The sequence below is a fragment of the Ostrea edulis genome, chromosome 10 (assembly GCF_947568905.1).
Source record: "Ostrea edulis chromosome 10, xbOstEdul1.1, whole genome shotgun sequence".
Taxonomy (NCBI): Eukaryota; Metazoa; Mollusca; class Bivalvia; order Ostreida; family Ostreidae; genus Ostrea; species Ostrea edulis.
The window spans coordinates 46,368,415-46,393,251 of NC_079173.1; the positions used below are offsets into that span (position 1 = coordinate 46,368,415).

Below are 24,837 nucleotides of genomic sequence, written 5' to 3' on the forward strand. Positions count from 1 at the left end.
CGTATGATCTAGACCTATAGATGAACACCCTGAAATTATTAGACATATCATAGATAGGTACATATACGCATTTATTGTGGATTCGGAAGGCTTCGTCGGAAATGTTTGTCGTATAAATGAATATCAAAATGTCTATTTGGTTAGGGGGTTACACTGTCAGATAACATTAAAATGTGGGTATATTTAAAGGTTACGATGACATCGTATTCTTTCAGGTTTAAATAATTTATCAGGAATCAGAACAAAAATAGTTGACTGTCACTACAGTTATCACACACAAAATTGCATTTTGTTGTAGAAGATTCGATATTACACCCGTCATTAATGATCTGCAATCACACAAACACTGATCTTGAATACATACAGTCAAGGTTGGCAACACAATATAACATCTTATTCTGCAACATTTACAGAAATATCTCGGGAATGACCAAACGTCTAAATGGTAACAATGTGGATGGGGAGTTTACACTTCGCGATGTATAACAATAATAATTGTCTGTCCCGAGTGTTATTTTGTATAATTTTAAAATGGTTTGTTATGTATAACAATAATCATTGACTGTCCCGAAAGTTATTTTGTATAATTTTATAATAGTTTGTTATGTATAACAATAATCATTGACTGTCCCGAGAGTTATTTTGTATAATTTTATTATAATTTGTTTATGATATTGTCATTCGTATGTATGTTTTTTTTTTATTTCAATTTTGGTTGTTTGCTTTCAAACAATAAGTCCCAATGCACATGAATACGGTCTACAGCATTCGCCAAAATGTTATCGGGTTTGTTGAACGTGTTATAGCGTCCGTGACTCGTGAATGATGTTTCTAACGTTATTTGACGTGGTATGGGGAATTACCTTAATATTTCTTTCTCTCCTAAGTATCTCATTATTAACTTACAGTTTGCATAATAGCAAGTCTTTGAGTGAAATTAAATGGCACCATTCACAAAACATTTAAAGTCATTGAGCAAACTATCATTTCCAGTGGCTTTCCTGTCTCACCCATAATTTACAATAACAAAACATTACAACTCTATCTCTCTATATCGGTTGCTCTGGATCGGACGTTTAAATCAGTACAATACACAAAAAGAACCGTATGGTTAACCATTCGGTAAGAAACACTGTATTTAAATCTCAGGGCTTTTTCATGAGCCAAATTTTTGACAATGCACAAAATGATCTCAATATCTGATACCTGTATTATGATAGATTACTCTGGTCTGATTTCATACCCTGGCTGTTTACCCCAGGAGGTGTTAGAACTCTGATCAAGTGATATTCAAGACTGCATTGATCTAAATATCTGCTATGTTTTGTTATAGGCCATAGGCCTTCTCTATAACGGCGAATGCTGTGTCACAAAGTTTTATAAAATCCGTAGTAAGGAAATTCCCATAAGTTTACACCATGTCCAATTTTATTCAGTTTGATAGAAGTAAATGCTGGTACTACATTTTACAGCACGAAGACTATTACATATTAAAGTCAGCCCTCTAGTAGTTCCCGGAGTTCTGGAGATTCTGTATCTTTGTGGAATTAGTTAATTATAATTTGCAGACTATGGTTATATGTTACTATGACGTTACAGCTTCTGTAGTTTCTCTGTCATCCAGACAATTGGTTCAATTTTTAATCAAGTTCACCCGATGTGTGCCATTTTCTTACAAAATATGGTGCTTGAATAAAAGGTATTATAATATAGCTAATAGTCTAATATAAAATCTGCATAAAATCTAGAAAATGCTATCGTTCAATATCCTGATAATTTATTGAACGCTAACTTATTGCGTAAATTGTATGCGCCCGGAATATTCGAGTATGAGCGTTCAATATTGACGTTATCGTAACGACGTAAGCAAGCCAAAATGGCAGACGACGCTCCTCCAAATCCGACAGAGCCGGTATTTGATATTTACTGAAGCAAAATGTTTTACTGTACATAAATTATGATGTCCCATTTACAAAATCAGTTTGCTTCATGCATTAATGACGGGTTAAATATTGGACAGTTAAGGAATGCATGTTGTTATTGCACACTTTCAGTTTAGATGCTAATATTGATGGATTCTCGTCTATTTTGGAATAGTTTGAGTGAAAAGGGGTACAATTTCATAACTAAATACTTTAGCTACATGATAAAAGGGTTATTGAACTTATATTGGCACGACTCGCAAGTTCGTGCATTTTCACAACCAACTGGTGCCAATATTCACCAATATAGGTTGAATAACCCTATAGTGTTTTATTCTATGACATGCGTTGCACGATTTGTTTTTATTCTACACGTATTATGCAATGAAACATGGCAAATTCTCATATGTATTCTACTCGAGTCAGTATTCATTTTATTTCAATATATGTTTGTTATTTGATATTTGTAACCAGGAAAACGAGTGCCTTCCTGAATTTCTGAGTTTTGATACTGATTCAATGAATTGTATATCAAGAAACACATGATATTTATTGAACTTCTTTCGTCTCTCCACTATGTGTCCGCCATTCCATTTGTCGTAATAGAAATGTGCATTTGCAAAAGGAACAATATTGAACTTGTATGTAATAGTACAATGTGCACGAGTTGTCTTTTTTAATGTATAGCTTTGTACCCATTACATTCGCAAATCGAAATTTATGCTTTTACATTGAATTGATGCGGATCACGTGACTACCAAGACACATCTCAAGGTCTATAGTGACAAAACACTATTGGGTAAAGGGAATAAAGAAAAAAAAAAGGTTTTAGATTTGCGATGAGTTAGAACTATGTATTTTTTAACATATAACTTTGTACCCATTATATTCGCAAGGTCTATAGTGACATAACCACTGTTGGGTAAGGGAAATGAAGAGAAAAAAGGATAGGTTTTAGATCTGCGATGAGTTGAAATTATAGGTAGTTTATGGCCTCATTTGCAATTCCCTTTCTTTTCAATGATTCAAATTCAAATGAGTTTGAACAGATTCCAACCACTATTAAACTCATTCACTAGCTGCTATATCTGTAACAACCTAAAGGAAATTAATACACACACCTTCCCACTGCTAAGGTTATTTCATATTGAACCAAATAACAGATATTAGATGGCTACAATTGTTTCTTTGTACAATTAATTCCTTATGACTTACATACTATGATTACTTTTTACTACGACTATAACGCTGCACACAGTAAAATGCTGTAATCCCTTTACTATGAAAAGGTGAAGATGACAAACAGTGATCAGTCTCATAACTCAAATAAGGACAACGAAATTAAGAACTGGACAAACACGGACCCTAGGACATACCAAAGGTCGAGTCAGGTGCAGAGGAGAAGTAAGCATTTCCTGTCATATCCGCCTTGAGCCATACAAACAGGTATTTAAAAATCTAGTCTCGGCTAGGCATGTCAAGCCACATCGTCGGTTAACCACAGGTGTTTCTAATAGATTCTCTACATCAGCAAGGGAACATGTGTGGACTCATAACCGTGGTTTGTGACAATGGTCGCGCCATAGTATTAACATATTAATGCTATTTCCTCAGCTATCTTGTTAATCATAATAACGGGATGTTCTGCCCTGTAATAATTTGCTTCCCATATTAGTATATACTAGATATCTGGTCCCTATTTTGTTGTGTCCAATAGTTGATATGTTTCGTGGTTTTACTATAGTTGCCCTATTCTTACTTTTGTATTCTTTATTGAATTGATCAGATTGAACAGTCTTCGTTATAATCTCGTTTTCCTGCCCTTCATCTGAGAACAGTAAAAGGTTTGCTATGCATATGAAAATAGTGCAATTTGTCTTTATCACATACAGCTGTTAACACATCACAGCAGTGGTTTAACCCGTCATGATGTGAAAGTTACTTTTTTTAACTTGGTTAATCACGTGACTACTGAAACTTTAGCTAAATACAGCACGTGCTTTTGCAATACATAATCAATAGTTGGAGAAACACGGACACCTAGACATACTCGCAGTGTATCTGATTTCAGTATGCTTTATGCAGAATTTGAATACTTTCAACCTAATCATATATATATTCGATGCATTTCGCAAATCATATGGTCGTTATAACAATTGTCAAAACAAACTCTGCACTGAACATACTGAAATCGGATATAATGCGTGTAAAACTCATAGTTTAGCACCCAAAATGTATCAGTATATTGGCTAAAATAAAAAAGTCTTATTTTTGAGAATTCCTGGATCCGACACTGTGTGTGTTAGTAGAACACACCAATTATGGTTAATTTATTTATATGTTGCATTCCTTATGTTTTCATCATTGATTAATGTTATAAAATTGACATTTTCTATGTTCATAGCTATGAAGTTGTATTATGGTTCCGTGGAAGGTATTGTACCGCTAAGCCACCCCACCCCCCCCCTCCCTGGAAGTTATTGTACGTTGGGTTTTTGCCAAATGTTTCTGTCTGATTTAAAGTATGGTTAAGATCAACGGAAAAAGTAGCGCACCATGACATGATGCCATTAGCGATGAATGTTTAAACACTAAGCAATGTGTAAATCTGTGGTAATTCTAATACAACTCCTAACGCCTCAACAAGAATGAAACACTCTCAATCGGACATACAACAAACAACCAGCCAACCAATCAAAAGACACCAAAACATGACTTACCGGAAGCTGGTAACTGGATTTCTTTTACAGCAGGAATTGGAATAAGTAGATAGATTTATATAGGTAACCTCGGGTTTGTTGGCTGAACACAGATTCACGGGTATCTGAAGTGAATGTGGAGATTCATTAGTTCACAGAAAATGCAAGTTTCAATTGTTTCACAATCTGGAATGGAATAAAATAGTTTTATTTAGCTATTCTATAATTGCCCATTAAAAAAAGTATTATATTTCTCTTGCGACTGGATATCATTCTGCTCGTTTAACTGCTTATAAGCTGCTCTGAGTTGAAATTTGACAACAGTCTATTTCCACAAAAATCGATGAGATATAGCTGTAGATAAATAAAATCTTACCGTCTTCGCTTCTGTTTTCATTTAGAACGATGATCATAATGTTTTACAGTACAGATAGCACGTGGAGATATTTCGTTGTTGACATGTGTATTTAAGCTGAGAAAAACAAAGAGAACAATGGGGAAGACCTGAGCATTCCGTAATTAAAGGTTCTTTCAAATGATCTCTTTGTTTATAGCGCACAAAATGACATCAACATCTGATAACAGTACTGTATGACTGATCCTGGTTAATTTATATTAATTAGTTCAGTGCTGGACAGGTTCTCTATTGTAATTATAGAACTCATTTAAGATCTTATTGAACAGAAGGAATATTATTATTGAAGACATACTTTAGATTTATTGATAAAAGTGCAATCTCTAAACTGAAAAACCGAAATACCGATGTTTAAAAGTCGTAAATATATCTTTTTCTAAATGCATTTCATTGATTTAAAATTGTCATACTGATTTACCCTATCTACTTCGCGATGCTAAATACGTCTTGAAATTCAGCTACATATATTGTTCAAAATGTCCTTCATTTCCTTGGCTTCTGTGGATGTAGATTTCCCTCGATTCTGTAACAAAAATGTGAAATAGTTGTCTTATTTGAATGGATTTTAATTAAACATGAACTTAACACTCAGAATTGTAAATCTTCTGTTAACAAAACAAAATGAAAATCAGGAAATACTAGGTCGTAAAATATAATATAAATTTTGATCAATCACATTCATTTGTCATGTTTACTTAGATATGCCAGCATTCCATCTATGGCAAATTCAGTGATCCGTATGAAGATATAATTTAAAAACATAACTAGTTATTAAGTGGTATGCTGTGTGGTTCGTTTCATACAAATATTAACAGCCTGTGTTAAGTTTGTTTGATCTGTTTCTTTGATCAATATATAAGGCTCACAATGGGTGTACCTGCTCAACAGGGGAAGCTTACTCCTCCTGGGCTTTTGATCTTACCTTTGAATTCATCCTCCAATATGTATTTTGTTTTGATGAGATCTTAATGAATATGCTGTGTTTCAAAGCGAATATCATCTAATGAGCTTACAAAAAATATATCATTGAAATTTTAATGCAGGCATGTCAACAATTATTGTTAGCATGTATTGTATTGTATCAAAACCATGGAACTGCAATGCATACTATAGTGATTTCTATTCCCATTCCTGTTTTTTTTTTTATTCAATGAAACATGAAACTCCAAACTACTTCCTATCAATTCAAAAACACTCAAGCTAGAGTAAGCTACCTGGACGTTTTGAATGCTTACATTTCAGTTAAAATGATCGACTTCTGATATCTTTATAATTTTCTGTATCAGACCGTCAGATTTATTTTCTTTAGCAATTCTTTTGAAAAAAAAAAGTAAAAGAAATTATTAACATGTTGTCTTTCCTCCATAAAGTGAATTCCTCGCTTCACAGCACTACACACAATTTCCTCCTCTGATATTTCTCACTCTCCCACTTTCTCGTTCTAAATCTCTAAATCTCTCTTTATCGCTCTCTCCGTCATAATCTGTCACCCACTCCTTCCTTCTGAATATACCTTCCCCATTCACATTTCACAACCCCCCCTCTCTTTCTCTCTCTCTCTCTCTCTCTCTCTCTCTCTCTCTCTCTCTCTCTCTCTCTCTCTCTCAGTCTCTCATTCTAAATTAGAGGCTGTATAGTAACATTGATTTCAAATTGAATAGTCATTGAGCGAATTATAATTTACAGTTACGTTGCTGTATCATCCATAATTAAACACAATGAACTATCGCAATTATATCTCTATGTCTCTGTTGTTTTTGATCGGACTTTTAAATGAGAACGACACACCATCAAAACCTTATTGTTAACCATTCGGTAACACACACTGCCTTTAAATGTCAGGCTTTGTCAGGAGCCAGATTTTTATGACAATGCACAAAATGATCTCGGTATCTGATAGCTTTATTATGATCGACTACCCTGGTCTGATTTCATACCCTGGCTGTTTACCCCAGGAGGTCATAGAACTTTGATCATTTGATATCAAGGACTGCGTTGCTTTAGTTATCTATCAAACATGCAAGTATAATCATGTAGATCGGGAAGATTTTTTTTTTTACATTTGTCAACGTTCAATCACTTCATTTTAACGTAGGGTAGTGTTACAAATTTGGGGAAATTCAAATATTTCAAAACACTCAAACTTTGCATTTCTCGCCACCTAGGTAATATTTAATTCCTTGTACGTGTTTTTCAGAATGCCATACAAACATGCAATGTGAGTGTGAACGAGATGTAGTACCGGGTATATGCAGATGCGTTTTAATCAAACAGACTTGATTAAAACATCAGTGAAGGTTAAGCCCGGCCAGAAAAGAAATCGCTCACGGATACGTACAAGGACTGAAATGATACCTAGAGAAAAATGGTATAAATCTGTCAACGTATGATCTAGGCCTAGTTGAATGCCCTGAAATCATTAGACACATCATAGATATGTACATATACACAATTATTATGGATTCGGAAGGCTTCGGAGGCAATGTTTGTCATATAAATGAATATCAAAATGTATATTTGGCTAGGGGGGTCACACTGTCATATAGCTTTAAAATGTGGTTATACTTAAAGGTCACGGTGACATCGTATTCTTTTAGGTTTAAATAATTCATCAGAAAGCGGAACAAAAATATTTGACTGTCAGTACATGTATCACAAAAAAATAGCATTTTGTTGTAGAAGATTCGATATTACACCCGTCATTAATGATCCGCACTCACACTAAAACTGATCTTGAATACATACAGTCAAGGTTGGTAACACGATTTAATATCTTATTATGTAACATTTACAGAAATATCACGGAAATGACCAAACGACTCAATCGTAACACATTGTGGATGAAGAGTTTACTCTTTGCGATGTATAACAATAATAATTGACTGTCCCGAGTGTTATTTTGTATAATTTTATAATAGTTTGATATGTATAACAATAATCATTGTCTGTCCCGAGTGTTATTTTGTATAATTTTATAATAGTTTGATATGTATAACAATAATCATTGTCTGTCCCGAGTGTTATTTTGTATAATTTTATAATAGTTTGTTATGTATAGCAATAATCATTGACTGTCCCGAGTGCTGTTTTGTATAATTTTATAATAGTTTGTTATGTATAGCAGTAATCATTGACTGTCCCGAGTGTTATTTTGTATAATTTTATAATAGTTTATTTGTAACATTGTCATTCTTATGTATTTTGTTCTTTTAATTTAAATTTTGCTTTCAAACAATAAGTCTCAATGCACAAGAATACGGTCTACAACATTCGCCAAAATGCCACCAGGTTTGTTGAACGAGTGGCAGCGCTCATGACTCGTGAATGATGTTTCTAACGTTATTTGACGTGGTATGGGGACTAACCTTAATATTTCTTTTCCCCCGCAGTCTCTCATTCTTAACTTACAGTTTGCATGATAACAAGTCATTGAGTGAAATTTAATAACAACATTCACAAGACATTTAAAGGCATTAGGCAAACTATAATTCCCAGTGACTTTCCTGTCTCACCCATAATTTACAATAACAAACCATTGCAACCCCGTCTCTCTAAGTTTTGGATCGGACTTTAAAAATCAGTACGATACCTAAAAATATCCTTGTGGTTAACCATTCGGTAAGAAACACTGCATTTAAATCCCAGGGCTTTGTCATGAGCAAAATTTTTATGACAATGCACAACATGATTTCAATGTCTGAAATCTGTATTATTATCGACTACTCTGGTCTGATTCCATACCCTGGCTATCAAATAGTTACCCCAGGAGGTGTTATAACTCTGATCAATTGATACTCAAGACTGCCTTGATCTAAATATCTGCTATGTTTTGTTATAAACCACCAGTTTTCTCTCTAACGGCGAATGTTGTGTTACAAAGTTGCATAAAATCGGTAGTAAGGAAATTCCCATAAGTTTACATCATGACAAATGTTCTCCAATTTGACAGAATTAATGACATTTTACAGCACGAAGACTATTACATATTAAAGTCAGCCCTCAAGTAGTTACCGGAGTTCTCGGGATTAAAGTCAGCCCTCTAGTAGTGACCAGAGTTCTCTGGATTAAAGTCAGCCCTCTACTAGTTAACGGATTTCTCGGGACTAAAGTCAGCCCTCTGGTAGTTACCGGAGTTCTCGGGATTAAAGTCAACCCTCTAGTAGTTATCGGAGTTCTCGGGATTAGAGTCAGCCCTCTAGTAGATACCGGAGTTTTCGGGATTAAAGTCAACCCTCTAGTAGTTACCGGAGTTCTCGGGATTAAAGTCAGCCCTCTAGTAGTTACCGGAGTTCTCGGGATTAATGTCAGCCCTCTAGTAGTTACCGGAGTTCTCGAGACTCTGTATCTTTGTGGAATTAGGTCATTATAATTTGCAGACTATGGTTATATGTTACTATGACGTCACAGCTTCTGTAGTTTCTCTGCCATCCAAATAATTGGTTCAAATTTTAATCAAGTTCACACGATGTGTGTCATTGTCTTACAAAATATGGTGCTTGATATAAAAAGAAGTGATATATTCTATGATATACGTTTCATGATTTGATCTTATTCTGAACGCATTATGCAATAAGATATACCAAATTCTATATATGTATTCTACCCGAGTTAGCATTGTTGTTTTATATTCATATATGTTTATTATTTGATATTTGTAGCCAGGAGAACGACTGCTTTCCTGAAATTCTGTGTCTTGATACCGATCCAATGCATTGTATATCAAGAATCACGTGATATTTATTGACCTTCTTCCTCTCTCCACTATGTGTCCGACATTCCATTTGTCGCAGTATAAATGCGTATTTGCAAAGGGGACAAGATTGAACTTGTATGTAATAGTACAATGCGCAGGAGTTGTCTTTTTTAATATATAGCTTTGTACCCATTACATTCGCAAATCGAAATTTGTTTTACATTGATTTGATGCGAATCACGTGACTACCAAGACATATCTCAAGGTATATTTGGACATAAACACTGTTGGGTAAGAAACAAAAGAAGATAGGTTTTAGATTTGCGATGACTTGTAGTCGATCGCCTCATTTGCAGTTTTATTCAATGATTCAAATTCAAATGAGTTTGAACAGATTCCAACTATTATTAAACTCATTCGCTAGCTGCTATATCTGTAACAACCTAAAGAACGTTATGTTTCCAGGATGATTTTTTATAAATGTTTGGATGAAACACAAAAGGCGAGATAGATGTTGATGTGTGGGAGTATATTATATTGTGTGGGAGTATATTACAATGTGTGGGAGTATATTATAATGTGTGGGAGTATATTATATTGTGTGGGAGTATATTATAATGTGTGGGAGTATGTTATATTGTGTGGGAGTATATTATATTGTGTGGGTGTATATCATAATGTGTTGGAGTATATTATAATGAGTGGAAGTATATTATATTGTGTGGGAGTATATTATAATGTGTGGGTGTATATTATAATTTGTGGGAGCATATTATAATGTGTGGGAGTATAGTACAATGTGTGGGAGTATATTATAATGTGTGGGTGTATATTATAATGTGTGGTTGTATATAATAATGTGTGGGAGTATATTATAATGTGTGGGAGTATAGTACAATGTGTGGGAGTATATTATAATGTGTGGGAGTATAGTACAATGTGTGGGAATGTATTACAATGTTACTGGTAATTGATACTCCGTACTCAAATATTTAGCAAGGTCTAACCTTATTGTATATCAACTACACTTGGTAGCTACTCATTGAGATTGAAAAAAATATCAATGGGACGCAAAAAAGCACAACTTAAACACCACTATTGACATTTAACACAAACATAGACAACAAAGTCGATCACTGCTATTATCATTTTAGGCAAACATGACTTGTCGGACTTTGGAAACTGTATATTTTCAAAGGGAATTAAAATCCGTAGATAAATTTATGAAATTATTCGCAGGCGTATCGCTTTACACTGGTTCACGAGTATCCAAAGTAATGCCGAGAATCACTCGTTCACAGAAAATGCAAATTTAAATGTTCCACAATCTCAGATTGAATGGAATAGTTTTGCTTCGCAGTATTGCATCTCCATTGATACCAGTATACACACTATATCAATGTCAAATCTTATGCACTTACTGGAGAACATGAGAATCGGAATTTGAGAATGGCAAAAAATAACACAAATACGTAAGACATAGCTATAGATAAGTCAGATCTTACCTGGCTTTTTAGTTCTTCTCCTTAGAACTGTTAAGATACTCTGTTAAAGTACAGGCATGCAATGAAGTTATTTCAATGTTGGCATGTGTATTTAAACTGATAAAACAAAGAGAACTATGGGATAGACCTGAGTATTATGCTTAATTAAATGTCCTGTCAACTGATTTCATTGTTCACAGCGCACAAGATGACATCGACATCTGATAACAGTATTGCATGATTGCTCCTTGTTATTTTTTTAATTAACGTCAATAAGTTTATCGCCAGACAGGTTCTCTATTGTAATGCTAGAACTGATTTAAGACGTCATTGAACAGGGGGGATATTACTATTGAAGACACAAACTTTAGACTTATTGATTAAAGTTTGAACTCTGAACTAAAGAAATATCAATACCAATGTTTAGGAGTCTGATAAAAATATCTTTCTGAATGGATTCCATTGTGAGATTTATATGTTCTTCGATTCTGTAATATAAATATGAAATATATATCTGATTTGACGGGATCTTAATTAAACATAAAATGAACACTTAAAATTGTAAATTGTCAGTGAACACAATATATTAAAATTTAAGGAATACTATGTCGCCAGAGATCATCAACATTTTGATCGATCACATCCATTTGCCCTGTATATCTATGTGTGTCAATATTCCATCTCTGGCTATTCGGTGGTAGTTAGATAATTAATTTACAAAAAAAAAAATGATATGTTGTAAGGTGGTATGTTGCCTGATGTGTTTCATACCAATTGTTAGGCTGTTTTTACATACTGATAGATGTAACTGGTCCACAGAGGATGTTTCATACAATTGTTAGGGTGTTCTTTACATACTGATAGGTGTAACTGGTCAACAGAGGATGTTTCATACCAATTGTTAGGCTGTTTTTACATACTGATAGGTGTAACTGGTCAACAGAGGATGTTTCATACCAATTGTTAGGCTTTTTTTTACATACTGATAGATGTAACTGGTCAATAGAGGATGTTTCATACCAATTGTTAGGCTGTTTTTACATACTGATAGATGTAACTGGTTAACAGAGGATGTTTCATACTAATTGTTAGGCTGTTCTTTACATACTAATAGGTGTAACTGGTCCACAGAGGATGTTTCATACCAATTGTTAGGCTGTTTTTACATACTGATAGATGTAACTGGTCAACAGAGGATGTTTCATACCAATTGTTAGGGTGTTTTTTACATACTGATAGATGTAACTGGTCCACAGAGGATGTTTCATACCAATTGTTAGGCTGTTTTTTACATACTGATAGATGTAACTGGTCAATAGAGGATGTTTCATACCAATTGTTTGGCTGTTTTTACATACTGATAGATGTAACTGGTCAACAGAGGATGTTTCATACCAATTGTTAAACTGTTTTTACATACTGATAGATGTAACTGGTCCACAGAGGATGTTTCATACCAATTGTTAGGCTGTTTTTACTTACTGATAGATGTAACTGGTCAACAGAGGATATTTCATACCAATTGTTAGGCTGTTCTTTACATACTGATAGATGTAACTGGTCCACAGAGGATGTTTCATACCAATTGTTAGGCTGTTTTTACATACTGATAGGTGTAACTGGTCAACAGAGGATGTTTCATACCAATTGTTAGGCTGTTCTTTACATACTGATAGATGTAACTGGTCCACAGAGGATGTTTCATTCCAATTGTTAGGCTGTTTTTACATACTGATAGATGTAACTGGTCCACAGAGGATGTTTCATACCAATTGTTAGGCTGTTTTTACATACTGATAGATGTAACTGGTCAACAGAGGATGTTTCATACCAATTGTTAGGCTGTTCTTTACATACTGATAGATGTAACTGGTCCACAGAAGATGTTTCATACCAATTGTTAGGCTGTTTTTACATACTGATAGATGTAACTGGTCAACAGAGGATGTTTCATACCAATTGTTAGGCTGTTTTTACATACTGATAGGTGTAACTGGTCAACAGAGAATGTTTCATACCAATTGTTAGGCTGTTCTTTACATACTGATAGATGTAACTGGTCAACAGAGGATGTTTCATACCAATTGTTAGGCTGTTTTTACATACTGATAGATGTAACTGGTCCACAGAGGATGTTTCATACCAATTGTTAGGCTGTTTTTACATACTGATAGATGTAACTGGTCAACAGAGGATGTTTCATACCAATTGTTAGGCTGTTTTACATACTGATAGGTGTAACTGGTCAACAGAGTGATGTTTCATACCAATTGTTAGGCTGTTCTTTACATACTGATAGATGTAACTGGTCCACAGAGGATGTTTCATACCAATTGTTAGGCTGTTTTTACATACTGATAGGTGTAACTGGTCAACAGAGGATGTTTCATACCAATTGTTAGGCTGTTTTTACATACTGATAGATGTAACTGGTCAACAGAGGATGTTTCATACCAATTGTTAGGCTGTTCTTTACACACTGATGGGTGTAACTGGTCAACAGAGGATGTTTCATACCAATTGTTAGGCTGTTCTTTACATACTGATAGATGTAACTGGTCAACAGAGGATGTTTACTCCTCTAAGACACTCACCTCTATGTCTGGATTCAGTCTGTAATATTGGATCTTAATGAATGTGTTGCGTTTAAAAACACGTGTCATACTAATGATATATATAAAACATTTACAATTTAAATCATGATGCACACATGTCTACAGTTATCGTTAGTATGAAAGGTAAAGATAACGAATAGTGATCAATCTCATAACTCCTATAAGCGATACGCAATATAGCATATATTGCATTGTATCAATTTCACGGACTTACAATGTAGATTAGAATACTTTATACACCTGGATCTAGCTACAGAAACATGGTACAGGGTATGAGGTGTAGCACCTGATGACGACCTCAAAATTCTTGCCTAATGACGATCTCAAAATTGTTGTATTGCAAAATTTATAATTAATAACTAATAACTAGTAGCACTCTATTATCAAAATTTTCTTTGGCGACCCTACCCTAATTCTTTTCTGTATATATTTTAGTTATTTCACATGTATATACATACCTACATGTACATCCCTATTACTATTACCTGTTACTAATATTACTAATTATTACCTTCTATTAAAATCCAAATCCAAATAAATATTAAATATTCTGTTATTTATAAAAAAAAATATAAAAAAAATATATAATATATTAAACATAAATTATTATTATTATTAAAAAAATCAAATCAAATAAAAATTATTATATTAAATTTTCTTTATCATTTTTATTAATCATTTATAAGTTTGATTATGATTTATGACATATGACCACATGTATGTGTCCGGCCATCAAAAGACAGTACCACAGTCATTAGACGTGTTGGTACACGATGGTCCTTATTTATTTATATTTATTTATTTTTAAACCATGGGACAACCCATACGTCCCATACGGAGCATATGTATGTTACTACAACACACTTCAACTTGACTACGTTGGTGCATTTGGGAGGTGTTGGAGGGTGAGGCTGGATCGCAATGAGATGGATAGTATTATGGCAGATAATACAGTCACCATTCGGTTAACGATATATAGTTAACCAATCCTACGAATATCAAACAAACAAAACACGTGTCATACTAATGATATTGATAAAACATTTACAATTTAAATCATGATGAACACATGTCTACAGTTATCGTTAGTATGAAAGGTAAAGATAACGAATAGTGATCAATCTCATAACTCCTATAAACAATACACAATATAGCATATATTGCATTGTATCAATTTCACGGAATTACAATGTAGATTAGAATACTTTATACACCTGTTTCAGATCTTTATATTGTATAAATTAATTACGAAACTTCGATATGGAATATGATACTTTTTACAGATGTTCCTGATTATTTGTTTCCTATCCATTGAATCATGAAACACCAGTATTATTTTCTATACATTCATAAACGTTAAAGCTAAAGCAACATGGACGTCTCAAATGTATATATTTTAGTAATTATCAGTATACGAACGTCATGTTTATTTTCTATTGATTTTGCCTTGAAATAATTTCAAAGAACTCAACAACCTGTCGTCATTTGTCCATAATTATGCAACCCAGTCTTTCTCGTTTCTCAGCTCTACATAGATGTTGCCTCCTCTGATTTTCTCTTCCATTCACTCCCCTTTTGTATTCTTCATCTCTCTCTCTCTCTCTCTCTCTCTCTCTCTCTCTCTCTCTCTCTCTCTCTCTCTCTCTCTCTCCATGCACATTTTAAACTCTTATTTAAAAAAAATTGTAATGAATACAATTAAAAGCATCAACTCCTGTAAGTTTCCAATATTTGTCATTCACAAAGTTTAAAATAGATGGATGTTTTAAGGCTTGTAAGCTTCCATTATATCAATGATCAATTTTCTTTCCTTCTGAGAAATGATACATGTATTTGGCATCGAAGCAGGACTCTCTCTCTCTCTCTCTCTCTCTCTCTCTCTCTCTCTCTCTCTCTCTCTCTCTCTCTCTTCCTTGTTTTCTTCTTAATCTTTCTCTCCATTCGCGTATTTTTCTCCCGTTCACGTTTCACAACACTGAATATCTCTCGCTTTCTTCTAGATTCGCTCTCTATCTCTCACTCCACTCTCTTATTTTAAGTATGTCTTTCCCTCTCTCGTTTCACAAAGCTGCAGGTCTCTTTAGCTCTATTTCTGAATCTTTCTCCTCGGTCTCTCATTCTGTATCTACAGTTCACATATTAACATTTATCTGAGCTATAATGTAGAGCTATTTTCCTGTGTCACTCAGAATATTCTATTAAAAACGAATACAATTCCATATATCTGTGTCGTGTTGCTTTGGATAGGATTTTTAAATGCATACGATACATAGAAAGGAACTTATGTTGAACCATTTGGTAAGCGACACTTCATTTACATCTCATGATTTTGTCACAGCCACATCTTTATGTCAATACACACAATGATCGCATAATCTGATAACTTTATTATGACTTACTAAAATGGATTGACTGCATACCCATCAAATAGTTTACCCAGGGAGGTGATAGAACTCTGATCATCTGACGTCCAAGACTGCGTAGTTTACTTTATCCATCCAAATTGTTACAAACTACCAGCCTTGTCTAGAACGACGAGTGCTGTGTTTAACGTTTATAAAATCGGTCGCAATAATCAAAATCAAATTCTTTCAGTTTGATAGTAGGAAGTGAAGGAAATGATGTTTCCACTTCTACGGTTATTATACATGAAGCCAACACTTGATAATAGAGGACCATGGTTATATAGACGTATCGTTTGTGCAATCAGTTCTAATGGGTATTTGTTACAATGATCATGACGTTTCAAATGTAGCAAAATCATGTAAATTATCTACCATCCATACTTTTATTTGATATCTTAGTCAGGTTTCTGGTAGACGTATAGCGTCATAGTATTTCTACATATGATTGACACTATCTTCATATTTCTAAGAAGAAGAAAAATATCTCCCTGTGGTCTTCAGCTCGACATATAGATATATTTACGACGTTTTATCTATTAACACTAATAATTCTCAATGATATGTCGATTCGATATATCCCCGTGAACTCGAAATAAAAGACACCACAGAATCGTCCACTTCTGCTTTATACTTAGGTGTTTAATGGAAAATAGATACTAACAGTAAACTAACAACTCAATTTTATGATAAACTGGATGATTTTAGCTTCTCCATCGTCAACTTTTCATATTCTTGTAGCAATATTCCATGATCACCTCCATGGTGTTTATATTTCTCAATTGATTCGATACACAGGAGCTTGTTCTACGTATGATCATTTTCCTAAATCAAGGCAGGCTACCGGCAAAGAAGTTGATGATATAGAGGTTTCAACGATCTCGTTTAAAGTCAACATTTTGCAAATTATATGGTTGTAACGACCAAATGATCTAGTTTGCTAATACAACCTATCATTTGGTCAAATGTTGTTTGATTTGTTTCATACCGATTGTAAGGCCGTTATTGGCACAATAATTTAGACTACAGATCACCCGTTTAATTGGTGAATACCGGTCGACAGGGGGTGCATACTCCTCATATGTACCTGGTTTCACCACTGGTATAACCAGAGGTCCTTGTTTGCTCAACTATCCATTTTGTATTGTTTATAGGAGTTATGAGATTGATCACTGTTCGTTATCTTTACCTTTCATAGGTTACATCTGTAGCTTGTAGAACTTCAAACAATTCAAATGAATTGGAAGATAAAGACAGTGATCGATATCAGAAATCAGATGCAGACATGCCCTGTCGACTGGCAAACAAATTCAATGACCATGACGGTTCAGTGTTTAGGAGACTGAGCAAGCATTACTTATTTTCTGCAGTCTCAAAATATCATGAAAACGATTTTCACTAACAAGATATGTATTTCTACCAAACACTGTTATGCATGTTGTAGCAATCAGGTAAAAACCATCTTATATTTTTTTTTGATTTAAAAAATAAAACGTCTACTTTTGGGCAGATGCTATTAGACATGAGGATGTAATGCTGTGCATCTTATAATTTTTATGATTGCATTCGGGGATTTTAAACATTGACAGATGCAAGGTTTTGAATAGCTGAGTCAAGTTTTCATTGTTTGTTTTATTTTTATGATCATATTATCACGTTTGATTTTAGTGCACTGACCATTAGCTCGCACTTGCTGTTTATGATAAAGTCAAATTTGCTGTGTTGTGTTTATTTGACTTGGGTAGAATCTGCATTTTGATATTTAGTTTAATTATGAAACGATGTAGATTCTTGTGTAAGTTTGACTATTTAAGTGTGTCTTTCACGCACACAATTCACTCCTGTAAGACTCGATAATCTATGCAAAACGTTATAATTCAGAGAAATATTGGCCAATAAATGTGTAAGTCTCACAAGTTCTGATATATTTGGTTTTTTTTTTAGAGCTGCAATTTAAAGCTGACATGAATTGATGAATACGTACACATTTCTCATTTTATCTGCCATATTTCTCCGAGGTAGCCTAAATTTCTCCAACCATATATACCCCAAATATGTTTGTCACACCTGAGTGATTCTTCTAGGTGGAGTCGACCAGCGCATATATCTGATAGGAATGTAAAGGGAGAGGGAGTGAGAAATAAATAAAATCACATTTTAAAACATTATGCTTTGCTCAAAATTATAAAATATTCATTGTATACCAATGAAACAATATGAAAGTTTAGATAATTTAGACAAAAACACAAATTTTTCTTTCTTGCATACCGGTACTTTGAAGTGCATGCAAAGATTTGCAGTTTCTTATGAAATAAATGAGGACATTTTTTTGCCAATTACATACTGATAGGATGGAATAAGCAAAGCGCATGGAATATACTATCTATATCAATTCTTGCATGATATGTAATGCACATGACATACTCGCTCAAAAAAGTATCAAAGACATATTTTCGACAAGTATCGCAAATAGGCACTTACCGAAAATATTAGATTCTCTTTATTCTGATAAATCCAAGAAAGAAAATGATAATATGCCTTTGATCAGGGGAAATATTAGAGTCAAAATGTTTCACTGCATTGTACTGATTGCCTGTCTGGTATGGGGTTTTGCAGTTTATAGAAATCGGGAATCTAAGCATGCACGTACATATACACTGAACATCTGGTTGGATTTATTGTGTGCACAATTAAAACTCTATCGATGATCATATACAAATTTGGATATATGAATAAGGGAATAATTATCGGAAATATAGATCTGTGTGAAAATACGGGTATTACATTTGCAATCCATAATTAACAGTTGATTACACAAACACACATATAAAGGACATCTATAAAGGAAATATAGTTTTATTGTCTTTTGAGAGTCCTACTTCGATGTCAAATACATATATCATTTCGCAGAAGGAAAGAAAATATTTCATTAATATAATGGAAGCTTACAGGCCTTAACAAAATCCAGCTATTTTAAACTTTGTAACTTTGACAAATATTGGAAACTTACAGGAGTTGATGCTTATAATTGTATTCATTACAATTTTTTTTTAAATATGAGTTTAAAATGTGCATGTAGAAAATACTCACTGTATATGTTAGAATAACTGAAAAAAAGAAAATTGTCCAAAAAGTGGGAAGAGTAGATACGCCCCCTGCCCATCCCAACCCCCGTGCCTGATACAACATTTACACAAGTTCAATTCGTGTTGAAAGAAAATTCCATTAAATTGCAAAGGAGCTGGAATTTATTTGTTCCCCTATTAATTATTTTAAATGCAAGATTCGTTTCCAAAATTTAAGAAACATGTTTTCAGTCAAAGCAGAAATCAGTTTATTTTAAAGTACATCTACATTGAATGCAAATGTGGGTTTCCTTCTCTTAATTTCATCAGATTCATTAGAGCCCCACTTCCCCAAACTATGCAGCTTTGTTTTTATTGATATCTAAATCGGTTTAAGAATCCGGATATAAATTATATACTTTCTTTCGTGATCATATAGATATTGATACTACTAATGAAACAAAGAAAATGTTTATACCCTTGTCTTTTGCAAATCTTACTTATGCATTCTCTAGTATATTGACATTGTATCATATCAAACGAATTTTACTGATCTATGAATAGTAACATCTTATCGAACACATTTGAATTTGAAATTTAGACGTACAGCGGTTTATCTATTTTCAGTATAGATCCATTGGACCAGAAAGTAATCATCATGACATGTTACAGAAAAGTTAAAACAAAAAATCCATGCTTCCAATTTTTCTGAATACATGTATTTATGTATTCGTGAATAAAGTTCCTACGTTTAAACATATCTTGGTCTTTATGTATTTTCTTTTGTGATTTCCGTTTACCATTCCTTACACTCAGTTCAGTTAAGGCTTCCCGAGAACAATTACAGTGGTGTATATCAATGTACATCAGTGCACTTTGCCCCCTATACAAACGACGTCACAATAAAAACGACGTCACAACGTACGATTTCTTACAGTCGTTATTCATTACCTTTATCTAGTGATAAGCAGTATATATGAACACATTTTTTGTCAAATGCTTGTCACATAATCATATATTATTTCTATTTCATATCAAATCACAAACATTTATCATATGTAGTTTGCGGGAAGGTGATGTCCATTTCATATTGTTACCTTGAAATCGCCCCATATATATTTTCCTGATTCCGATTAGCACTGCATTTACTCTACATAATTATTGCTGCAATAATATACATTTGTTGCATGATATTGAGGGATATATGAAGATTTATTCACCCAAGGAAAATCATTTTTCTTGGGTGAATAAATCTTCACATCTCCCAAACATTCATGCAATAAATTGTTTATCATACCGAATCAAAGCAAGACTACAAAAGTGCATTTGAAATTGGATCCCGCTCACGTATACATTGTACATAGCTGATATCATCCTAACGGTAACACCGCGCCGTCAACATATTACGGTATAAGGTACAACAAAGAATACGGTTGTATGATGAACAATTTTGTATTTTCATTCTCCTTGAATGCTGATTTACTTGCTTGTTTTTGTATCAACCACAACCAGACTATTTAACTGTCTAATAGATATTTAATACCTTGCGAACGGTGAAAATATATTGACTCAGCCTTATTGTGACGTCACAATACACGTCATCTACTTTGACGTTAAATTTACAGAAAATGGACGATACTTCCCAGAGGGTAAATATATAGAGGGTACACATCATATCTCCCTCTGGGAGTTTGAGAGGGAGATATGAAGTTTTATCATCCCTGGCACGTGGCTGACTAAACTAATCACATTACGTGTTGCATAAACTTCTCATACTGAGGTGTAATACATGTAAAAGTGCAACGCTGTACAGTGTATGTTGGTGGTTGATGTTTACACATTTAATATTCTTAATACATTGCTATATCAGAAAAGTGTTCTGACACAATAAGAAACCATTTCCTCATCTGATACTTTCTTGCACACTCTCGATAATTAAAAAAAATATGCTGCATTAGATGCATTTTAAACTTCAGTTAATGTAAAAGAGGCTATATTTCTCAATATTAAAAGGGTCGGCCTTGGGCGAATTTGGCTCCAGTTTTTGACGCCCTAGTTTTCCTTTTATCTCTTACAAGTGTATTGTTATTTCGAATTTCCAAATTTTCGGCTTGGGCATCACTGAAGACACATATATTTGTCGAAATGCGCATCTGGAGCATCAAAATTGGTACCGTACGAGTTTTACATGTAACCCATATCGTTGCAATTTTGCAATTATCACGATCAATTTTGTTCAATCTGAATATATAATGTCACGTGATAGTCTCGTGATGACAAACACATGAATCAATGAAAAATAAGGAAGCCTACTAAGTATCAATTTAAACGTCGTATCGTTCTCAGATATTTTTCATTAAATGTTATCCATATAAAATACTGAAGACCATTTAATGCACGTAGTTTGCTTAATTTTTGTATGGGGCGCCTTAATTCAATTGAGCAAGGTGTAAATGAAGGAAAACTTGGTAAAGGGTGCAATTCTACACCATAGAATTAGTATACATGCATGTGTTACAAAGCAAAATGTAATAACCAGGCATGTGTCGTCATTTTACAGGGAAGGGAGTACAACAGGAAGAAAATAATGGAAAATTGGATTCTTCAAAATTACTTGCCAATGATGATAGAAAAGATGAACGAAATCAGCAATAAAAAACCCCAAGATGTTTTGTCTGATGTTTAAAGTCCTAATTCGAGAGTGGGAGGGAGTGTAAGAAGTAGTTTACTTTGACTGCCTAAATGATTTCCCCCAACACTTCATTTTCTTCAATCGTTTTGGGTTGGATGGGATGGTTAGAGTCTTCTACTATGAGTGCCTCATAATATCTTCCTTTTCTTAATCGGTGATAATTTGTGTCTTTTACTATTATATCATAACTTTCAAGCTGGGGTCAAGTGGGTGATCACCCAATACATCCTTTATTTGCAATGAAATAACGGATGATGGGTATTGTTGACAAAGGTTGGGGGCATACCCTCTTGTTCCCTCCCCTTCATTCTATGTGCCTGATAACAATGCATTATATAATAAACTAAATTATCACATTTTGCATTAGCATAATTTCCGTTGAGTTCAACGCAGAATGTAATAATCTATTGAGCGCCAAATTAGCATAAAATTAAGTAATTTTAAATAGCAATATTTAATGATATGTTTAATTTTTAACTATTGCGTTCTTTGAATGAATCAAGCGAATCTATACTATCAATTAATGAGAACAATATAGAGTTACTGGTCACTTTTATTGAATAAAAAAAGCAAATATCATGTGTCTTGATAAGAACGCGATTATTACAAGATCATCGTTTGAACCCCCCTCCCCCCATCACATACACTCATGCAATGTTGTATATGCAAATTATACATGCATGAAAAACAAAATATGTACTTAAATGATTCCCTGATTTACAAATCTACAATACTCTGACCAGTAAATCATCCGGTATAAGGATTCACGCACAGTACAAGGTAAATAATATACTTTGATACTCCCCCTGAGTGAAGGTAATTAGTCAACACGGGTAAATGTGTCTCAGTCTGTACAATGAACAATGTTGTTTACTGTTGGGAGATAAATGAAGTTTATCGTTTTGTTTCAAGGATTATGCTAATAAAAGGATTTTCACAACTACTTAGAGTATTTCCGACAAACGTACATGTACATATTCGGTCCTTTACAGGTATTACGAGTAGACCCAAGTAAATAGTCGTTCGCATTCGATGCATTTTCATGGCGACCACACATGTCATGTTTATAAGTACAGCAGTATTTATGTTTTTGCATTTTGCTTGAAGTAAGTGTGAATGGTAAAAAATTATACTCATGTTTATTCCATTTTAGCAATAGATAATAGATTAAATATTTCTCCGCAATTTTTGGATACTGTTGACACATGTACTGCAAATGTACGTGCATTTTCGTAAAAACAAGTCATTTTAAATTGATTTATCTAAAGCTTTTAGATTGGTTTACTAATGTACGATATGTTTATTGTAATGTTGAGCATTGTATGGGGTTCCAAACCATGTTTTCATTTCTTCTTGATGTCCTATAAATTAGTATTAGAGATGTACGTGCTACCTGTCGAAGCTATCCACAAAGGTAAATCGAAGACACTAATGTGAAATGAAGCGTAGCAAAACACGACCCCTTATATACCATGCGAACCTTGATACATATACCAACAGAACATCTAATTACTATGGCGGATAAGCAGATAAATATGGCGGACACATATAATTCTGCTATATTTATTAATTCATATCAGCATTAAATAACATTGTAAAGTTCGTTTGCTCTTTAATCGTAACGAATTTACCGGCATCTAATTTTAGTAGTAGCGTGACCTAACAAAATTCATCTTTTAATTTTGAATTTGAATTGCATTTTATTTATATGTTTGTATTTGTTTAGTGTACTTTGTTTATTATGACTTTGAATTTCATTTTATTTATATGTTTGTATTTATTTAGTGTAGTTTATTATAACTTTGAATTTCATTTTATTTATGTAAATCGTATACGGTATCAATTTTGATGCACCAGATGCGCATTTCGACCAATAATGTCTCTTCAGTGATGCTCAACTGAAATGTTTCAAATCCGAAATAACTATGAAGTTTTAGAGCTAAATATAGCCAAAAACAGCGTGTTAAAAAGTGGAGCCAAATTCGTCCAAGGATAAGAGCTATACATGAGGGGGATAATCCTTAATTTTGAAATGAATTCCTAAATTTTATAACAGCAATTAAATATACATCCGTATTTTCAAGCTAGTAACGAAGTACTTAGCTACTGGGCTGTAGAGACCCTCGGGGACTAACAGTCCACCAGCAGAGGCCTCGACCCAGGGTTCATAATGTAGATCTTATACGGTACCAATTTTGATGCACCAGATGCGCATTTCGACAAATAATGTCTCTTCAGTGATGCTCAACCGAACTGTTTCAAATCCGAAATAACTATGAAGTTTTAGAGCTTATAGATTTATATATTTATTTGTTTAGTATAATGTATTATGACTTTGGATTTCATTTTATTTAAATGTTTGTATTTGTTTACTGTGGTTTGTTTGTTATGATTTTGAATTTCATTTTATTTATATGTTTGCATTTGTTTAGTGCTGTTTATTTCGACTTTGGATTTCATTTTATTTATATGTTGGTATTTGTTTAATGTAGTTTGTTGATCATGACTATGTTGAGCACTGTAAATATTATTCTTATATGCATACACACAGCACGAAGTATTTCCTAATATAGGATAAGAAAACAGTGATTTTAAACAATTCACACAAAGCATCAATTTAATTGCAAGAAAACATTTCATAATATGGCTAAATATTTATTCCAAAACATAAATGTTGGATATTAGAAAATTTTACAAAATATATGTCAGTTGAGCGTTGACAAAGGTATAGTACGAGTGGCATACGGAACTCTGGGTAAAGAATGAACGTGAATTACTCTATTTACAGGATCTCAGAATCCACACCGATTGGTAGACTTTTCTTGGCACACCGATATTGAATACTCCGTT

The 24,837-nt window shown here is 33.7% G+C and overlaps 2 protein-coding genes across 2 annotated transcripts in view; both read right to left on the minus strand.

Annotated features, from left to right (window-relative positions):
• Positions 1–11,340, minus strand: part of LOC125682792 (uncharacterized) — a 196,451-nt gene extending 185,111 nt beyond the window's left edge. Inside the window, exons 1-4 of the mRNA XM_056151560.1 lie at positions 11,235–11,340; positions 5,455–5,559; positions 4,998–5,093; positions 4,643–4,746 (exon numbers count right to left, since the gene is read on the minus strand). The gene's annotated coding sequence lies outside the window, so the exon portion shown is untranslated. The remainder of the gene's footprint in view (positions 1–4,642; positions 4,747–4,997; positions 5,094–5,454; positions 5,560–11,234) is intronic.
• The window catches only part of LOC125666278 (uncharacterized), a 141,588-nt gene that overhangs the window by 58,195 nt on the left and 58,556 nt on the right, over positions 1–24,837 (minus strand). The window lies entirely within an intron of this gene.